Here is a 9,505-nt window from a genome sequence, read left to right as displayed (position 1 = left end):
TCAGGAATCAAACCCCCCCAAATCATATTCATTAATATTACAACAACTTGTCAGGAATCCAAACCCCCCAAATCATATTCATTCATAATACAACAACTTGTCAGGAATCCAAAACCCCCCAAATCATATTCATTAATAATACAACAACTTGTCAGGAATCAAAACCCCCCAAATCATATTCATTAATAATACAACAACTTGTCAGGAATCAAAACCCCCCAAATCATATTCATTAATAATACAACAACTTGTCAGGAATCCAAAACCCCCAAATCATATTCATTAATAATACAACAACTTGTCAGGAATCCAAACCCCCAAATCATAATCATTAATAATACAACAACTTGTCAGGAATCCAAACCCCCCAAATCATATTCATTAATAATACAACAACTTGTCAGGAATCAAAACCCCCCAAATCATATTCATTAATAATACAACAACTTGTCAGGAATCCAAACCCCCCAAATCATATTCATTAATAATACAACAACTTGTCAGGAATCCAAACCTCCCCAAATCATATTCATTAATAATACAACAACTTGTCAGGAATCCAAACCCCCAAATCATATTCATTAATAATACAACAACCTGTCAGGAATCAACACCCCCCAAATCATATTCATTAATAATACAACAACTTGTCAGGAATCAAAACCCCCCAAATCCTATTCATTAATAATACAACAACTTGTCAGGAATCAAAACCCCCCAAATCCTATTCATTAATAATACAACAACTTGTCAGGAATCAAAACCCCCCAAATCATATTCATTAATAATACAACAACTTGTCAGGAATCCAAAACCCCCAAATCATGTTCATTAATAATACAACAACTTGTCAGGAATCAAAACCCCCCAAATCATATTCATTAATAATACAACAACTTGTCAGGAATCCAAAACCCCCAAATCATATTCATTAATAATAGAACAACTTGTCAGGAATCCAAACCCCCAAATAATATTCATTAATAATACAACAACTTGTCAGGAATCCAAACCCCCCAAATCATATTCATTAATAATACAACAACTTGTCAGGAATCCAAACCCCCCAAATCATATTCATTAATAATACAACAACTTGTCAGGAATCCAAACCCCCCAAATCATATTCATTAATAATACAACAACTTGTCAGGAATCCAAACCCCCCAAATCATATTCATTAATAATACAACAACTTGTCAGGAATCCAAACCCCCCAAATCATATTCATTAATAATACAACAACTTGTCAGGAATCCAAACCCCCCAAATCATATTCATTAATAATACAACAACTTGTCAGGAATCCAAACCCCCAAATCATATTCATTAATAATACAACAACTTGTCAGGAATCCAAACCCCCCCAAATCATATTCATTAATAATACAACAACTTGTCAGGAATCAAAACCCCCCAAATCATATTCATTAATAATACAACAACTTGTCAGGAATCAAAACCCCCCAAATCATATTCATTAATAATACAACAACTTGTCAGGAATCCAAAACCCCCAAATCATATTCATTAATAATACAACAACTTGTCAGGAATCCAAACCCCCAAATCATATTCATTAATAATACAACAACTTGTCAGGAATCCAAACCCCCCAAATCATATTCATTAATAATACAACAACTTGTCAGGAATCCAAACCCCCCAAATCATATTCATTAATAATACAACAACTTGTCAGGAATCCAAACCCCCCAAATCATATTCATTAATAATACAACAACTTGTCAGGAATCCAAACCCCCAAATCATATTCATTAATAATACAACAACTTGTCAGGAATCCAAACCCCCCAAATCATATTCATTAATAATACAACAACTTGTCAGGAATCAAACCCCCCCAAATCATATTCATTAATAATACAACAACTTGTCAGGAATCCAAACCCCCCAAATCATATTCATTAATAATACAACAACTTGTCAGGAATCCAAAACCCCCCAAATCATATTCATTAATAATACAACAACTTGTCAGGAATCAAAACCCCCCAAATCATATTCATTAATAATACAACAACTTGTCAGGAATCAAAACCCCCCAAATCATATTCATTAATAATACAACAACTTGTCAGGAATCCAAAACCCCCAAATCATATTCATTAATAATACAACAACTTGTCAGGAATCCAAACCCCCAAATCATATTCATTAATAATACAACAACTTGTCAGGAATCCAAACCCCCCAAATCATATTCATTAATAATACAACAACTTGTCAGGAATCAAAACCCCCCAAATCATATTCATTAATAATACAACAACTTGTCAGGAATCCAAACCCCCCAAATCATATTCATTAATAATACAACAACTTGTCAGGAATCCAAACCCCCCAAATCATATTCATTAATAATACAACAACTTGTCAGGAATCCAAACCCCCAAATCATATTCATTAATAATACAACAACCTGTCAGGAATCAACACCCCCCAAATCATATTCATTAATAATACAACAACTTGTCAGGAATCAAAACCCCCCAAATCCTATTCATTAATAATACAACAACTTGTCAGGAATCAAAACCCCCCAAATCCTATTCATTAATAATACAACAACTTGTCAGGAATCAAAACCCCCCAAATCATATTCATTAATAATACAACAACTTGTCAGGAATCCAAAACCCCCAAATCATGTTCATTAATAATACAACAACTTGTCAGGAATCAAAACCCCCCAAATCATATTCATTAATAATACAACAACTTGTCAGGAATCCAAAACCCCCAAATCATATTCATTAATAATAGAACAACTTGTCAGGAATCCAAACCCCCAAATCATATTCATTAATAATACAACAACTTGTCAGGAATCCAAACCCCCCAAATCATATTCATTAATAATACAACAACTTGTCAGGAATCCAAACCCCCCAAATCATATTCATTAATAATACAACAACTTGTCAGGAATCCAAACCCCCCAAATCATATTCATTAATAATACAACAACTTGTCAGGAATCCAAACCCCCCAAATCATATTCATTAATAATACAACAACTTGTCAGGAATCCAAACCCCCCAAATCATATTCATTAATAATACAACAACTTGTCAGGAATCCAAACCCCCCAAATCATATTCATTAATAATACAACAACTTGTCAGGAATCCAAACCCCCAAATCATATTCATTAATAATACAACAACTTGTCAGGAATCCAAACCCCCCAAATCATATTCATTAATAATACAACAACTTGTCAGGAATCAAAACCCCCCAAATCATATTCATTAATAATACAACAACTTGTCAGGAATCCAAACCCCCCAAATCATATTCATTCATAATACAACAACTTGTCAGGAATCAAAACCCCCCAAATCATATTCATTAATAATACAACAACTTGTCAGGAATCAAAACCCCCCAAATCATATTCATTAATAATACAACAACTTGTCAGGAATCCAAAACCCCCAAATCATATTCATTAATAATACAACAGCTTGTCAGGAATCCAAACCCCCAAATCATATTCATTAATAATACAACAACTTGTCAGGAATCCAAACCCCCAAATCATATTCATTAATAATACAACAACTTGTCAGGAATCCAAAACCCCCCAAATCATATTCATTAATAATACAACAACTTGTCAGGAATCAAAACCCCCCAAATCATATTCATTAATAATACAACAACTTGTCAGGAATCCAACCCCCCCCAAATCATATTCATTAATAATACAACAACTTGTCAGGAATCCAAAACCCCCAAATCATATTCATTAATAATACAACAACTTGTCAGGAATCAAAACCCCCCAAATCATATTCATTAATAATACAACAACTTGTCAGGAATCCAAAACCCCCAAATCATATTCATTAATAATACAACAACTTGTCAGGAATCCAAACCCCCAAATCATATTCATTAATAATACAACAACTTGTCAGGAATCCAAACCCCCCAAATCATATTCATTAATAATACAACAACTTGTCAGGAATCCAAACCCCCCAAATCATATTCATTAATAATACAACAACTTGTCAGGAATCCAAACCCCCCAAATCATATTCATTAATAATACAACAACTTGTCAGGAATCCAAACCCCCCAAATCATATTCATTAATAATACAACAACTTGTCAGGAATCCAAACCCCCCAAATCATATTCATTAATAATACAACAACTTGTCAGGAATCCAAACCCCCCAAATCATATTCATTAATAATACAACAACTTGTCAGGAATCCAAACCCCCCAAATCATATTCATTAATAATACAACAACTTGTCAGGAATCCAAACCCCCCAAATCATATTCATTAATAATACAACAACTTGTCAGGAATCCAAACCCCCCAAATCATATTCATTAATAATACAACAACTTGTCAGGAATCCAAACCCCCCAAATCATATTCATTAATAATACAACAACTTGTCAGGAATCCAAACCCCCCAAATCATATTCATTAATAATACAACAACTTGTCAGGAATCCAAAACCCCCCAAATCATATTCATTAATAATACAACAACTTGTCAGGAATCCAAACCCCCCAAATCATATTCATTAATAATACAACAACTTGTCAGGAATCAAAACCCCCCAAATCATATTCATTAATAATACAACAACTTGTCAGGAATCCAAACCCCCCAAATCATATTCATTAATAATACAACAACTTGTCAGGAATCCAAACCCCCCAAATCATATTCATTAATAATACAACAACTTGTCAGGAATCCAAACCCCCCAAATCATATTCATTAATAATACAACAACTTGTCAGGAATCCAAACCCCCCAAATCATATTCATTAATAATACAACAACTTGTCAGGAATCCAAACCCCCCAAATCATATTCATTAATAATACAACAACTTGTCAGGAATCCAAACCCCCCAAATCATATTCATTAATAATACAACAACTTGTCAGGAATCCAAACCCCCCAAATCATATTCATTAATAATACAACAACTTGTCAGGAATCCAAACCCCCCAAATCATATTCATTAATAATACAACAACTTGTCAGGAATCCAAACCCCCCAAATCATATTCATTAATAATACAACAACTTGTCAGGAATCCAAACCCCCCAAATCATATTCATTAATAATACAACAACTTGTCAGGAATCAAAACCCCCCAAATCATATTCATTAATAATACAACAACTTGTCAGGAATCCAAACCCCCCAAATCATATTCATTAATAATACAACAACTTGTCAGGAATCCAAACCCCCCAAATCATATTCATTAATAATACAACAACTTGTCAGGAATCCAAACCCCCCAAATCATATTCATTAATAATACAACAACTTGTCAGGAATCCAAACCCCCCAAATCATATTCATTAATAATACAACAACTTGTCAGGAATCCAAACCCCCCAAATCATATTCATTAATAATACAACAACTTGTCAGGAATCCAAACCCCCCAAATCATATTCATTAATAATACAACAACTTGTCAGGAATCCAAAACCCCCCAAATCATATTCATTAATAATACAACAACTTGTCAGGAATCCAAACCCCCCAAATCATATTCATTAATAATACAACAACTTGTCAGGAATCAAAACCCCCCAAATCATATTCATTAATAATACAACAACTTGTCAGGAATCCAAACCCCCCAAATCATATTCATTAATAATACAACAACTTGTCAGGAATCAAAACCCCCCAAATCATATTCATTAATAATACAACAACTTGTCAGGAATCCAAACCCCCCAAATCATATTCATTAATAATACAACAACTTGTCAGGAATCCAAACCCCCCAAATCATATTCATTAATAATACAACAACTTGTCAGGAATCCAAACCCCCCAAATCATATTCATTAATAATACAACAACTTGTCAGGAATCCAAACCCCCCAAATCATATTCATTAATAATACAACAACTTGTCAGGAATCCAAACCCCCCAAATCATATTCATTAATAATACAACAACTTGTCAGGAATCCAAACCCCCCAAATCATATTCATTAATAATACAACAACTTGTCAGGAATCCAAACCCCCCAAATCATATTCATTAATAATACAACAACTTGTCAGGAATCCAAACCCCCCAAATCATATTCATTAATAATACAACAACTTGTCAGGAATCCAAACCCCCCAAATCATATTCATTAATAATACAACAACTTGTCAGGAATCCAAACCCCCCAAATCATATTCATTAATAATACAACAACTTGTCAGGAATCCAAACCCCCCAAATCATATTCATTAATAATACAACAACTTGTCAGGAATCCAAACCCCCCAAATCATATTCATTAATAATACAACAACTTGTCAGGAATCCAAACCCCCCAAATCATATTCATTAATAATACAACAACTTGTCAGGAATCCAAACCCCCCAAATCATATTCATTAATAATACAACAACTTGTCAGGAATCCAAACCCCCCAAATCATATTCATTAATAATACAACAACTTGTCAGGAATCCAAACCCCCCAAATCATATTCATTAATAATACAACAACTTGTCAGGAATCCAAACCCCCCAAATCATATTCATTAATAATACAACAACTTGTCAGGAATCCAAACCCCCCAAATCATATTCATTAATAATACAACAACTTGTCAGGAATCCAAACCCCCCAAATCATATTCATTAATAATACAACAACTTGTCAGGAATCAAAACCCCCCAAATCATATTCATTAATAATACAACAACTTGTCAGGAATCCAAACCCCCCAAATCATATTCATTAATAATACAACAACTTGTCAGGAATCCAAACCCCCCAAATCATATTCATTAATAATACAACAACTTGTCAGGAATCCAAACCCCCCAAATCATATTCATTAATAATACAACAACTTGTCAGGAATCCAAACCCCCCAAATCATATTCATTAATAATACAACAACTTGTCAGGAATCCAAACCCCCCAAATCATATTCATTAATAATACAACAACTTGTCAGGAATCCAAACCCCCCAAATCATATTCATTAATAATACAACAACTTGTCAGGAATCCAAACCCCCCAAATCATATTCATTAATAATACAACAACTTGTCAGGAATCCAAACCCCCCAAATCATATTCATTAATAATACAACAACTTGTCAGGAATCCAAACCCCCCAAATCATATTCATTAATAATACAACAACTTGTCAGGAATCCAAACCCCCCAAATCATATTCATTAATAATACAACAACTTGTCAGGAATCCAAACCCCCCAAATCATATTCATTAATAATACAACAACTTGTCAGGAATCCAAACCCCCCAAATCATATTCATTAATAATACAACAACTTGTCAGGAATCCAAACCCCCCAAATCATATTCATTAATAATACAACAACTTGTCAGGAATCCAAACCCCCCAAATCATATTCATTAATAATACAACAACTTGTCAGGAATCCAAACCCCCCAAATCATATTCATTAATAATACAACAACTTGTCAGGAATCCAAACCCCCCAAATCATATTCATTAATAATACAACAACTTGTCAGGAATCCAAACCCCCCAAATCATATTCATTAATAATACAACAACTTGTCAGGAATCCAAACCCCCCAAATCATATTCATTAATAATACAACAACTTGTCAGGAATCCAAACCCCCCAAATCATATTCATTAATAATACAACAACTTGTCAGGAATCCAAACCCCCCAAATCATATTCATTAATAATACAACAACTTGTCAGGAATCCAAACCCCCCAAATCATATTCATTAATAATACAACAACTTGTCAGGAATCCAAACCCCCCAAATCATATTCATTAATAATACAACAACTTGTCAGGAATCCAAACCCCCCAAATCATATTCATTAATAATACAACAACTTGTCAGGAATCCAAACCCCCCAAATCATATTCATTAATAATACAACAACTTGTCAGGAATCCAAACCCCCCAAATCATATTCATTAATAATACAACAACTTGTCAGGAATCCAAACCCCCCAAATCATATTCATTAATAATACAACAACTTGTCAGGAATCCAAACCCCCCAAATCATATTCATTAATAATACAACAACTTGTCAGGAATCCAAACCCCCCAAATCATATTCATTAATAATACAACAACTTGTCAGGAATCCAAACCCCCCAAATCATATTCATTAATAATACAACAACTTGTCAGGAATCCAAACCCCCCAAATCATATTCATTAATAATACAACAACTTGTCAGGAATCCAAAACCCCCCAAATCATATTCATTAATAATACAACAACTTGTCAGGAATCCAAACCCCCCAAATCATATTCATTAATAATACAACAACTTGTCAGGAATCCAAACCCCCCAAATCATATTCATTAATAATACAACAACTTGTCAGGAATCCAAACCCCCCAAATCATATTCATTAATAATACAACAACTTGTCAGGAATCCAAACCCCCCAAATCATATTCATTAATAATACAACAACTTGTCAGGAATCCAAACCCCCCAAATCATATTCATTAATAATACAACAACTTGTCAGGAATCCAAACCCCCCAAATCATATTCATTAATAATACAACAACTTGTCAGGAATCCAAACCCCCCAAATCATATTCATTAATAATACAACAACTTGTCAGGAATCCAAACCCCCCAAATCATATTCATTAATAATACAACAACTTGTCAGGAATCCAAACCCCCCAAATCATATTCATTAATAATACAACAACTTGTCAGGAATCCAAACCCCCCAAATCATATTCATTAATAATACAACAACTTGTCAGGAATCCAAACCCCCCAAATCATATTCATTAATAATACAACAACTTGTCAGGAATCCAAACCCCCCAAATCATATTCATTAATAATACAACAACTTGTCAGGAATCCAAACCCCCCAAATCATATTCATTAATAATACAACAACTTGTCAGGAATCCAAACCCCCCAAATCATATTCATTAATAATACAACAACTTGTCAGGAATCCAAACCCCCCAAATCATATTCATTAATAATACAACAACTTGTCAGGAATCCAAACCCCCCAAATCATATTCATTAATAATACAACAACTTGTCAGGAATCCAAACCCCCCAAATCATATTCATTAATAATACAACAACTTGTCAGGAATCCAAACCCCCCAAATCATATTCATTAATAATACAACAACTTGTCAGGAATCCAAACCCCCCAAATCATATTCATTAATAATACAACAACTTGTCAGGAATCCAAACCCCCCAAATCATATTCATTAATAATACAACAACTTGTCAGGAATCCAAACCCCCCAAATCATATTCATTAATAATACAACAACTTGTCAGGAATCCAAACCCCCCAAATCATATTCATTAATAATACAACAACTTGTCAGGAATCCAAACCCCCCAAATCATATTCATTAATAATACAACAACTTGTCAGGAATCCAAACCCCCCAAATCATATTCATTAATAATACAACAACTTGTCAGGAATC

The sequence above is a fragment of the Salmo salar genome, chromosome 25 (assembly GCF_965601325.2).
Source record: "Salmo salar chromosome 25, fSalSal1, whole genome shotgun sequence".
In the NCBI taxonomy this organism is placed as follows: Eukaryota; Metazoa; Chordata; class Actinopteri; order Salmoniformes; family Salmonidae; genus Salmo; species Salmo salar.
The sequence above is the reverse complement of the archived record's forward strand: the minus strand, read 5'-3'. Positions refer to the sequence as shown.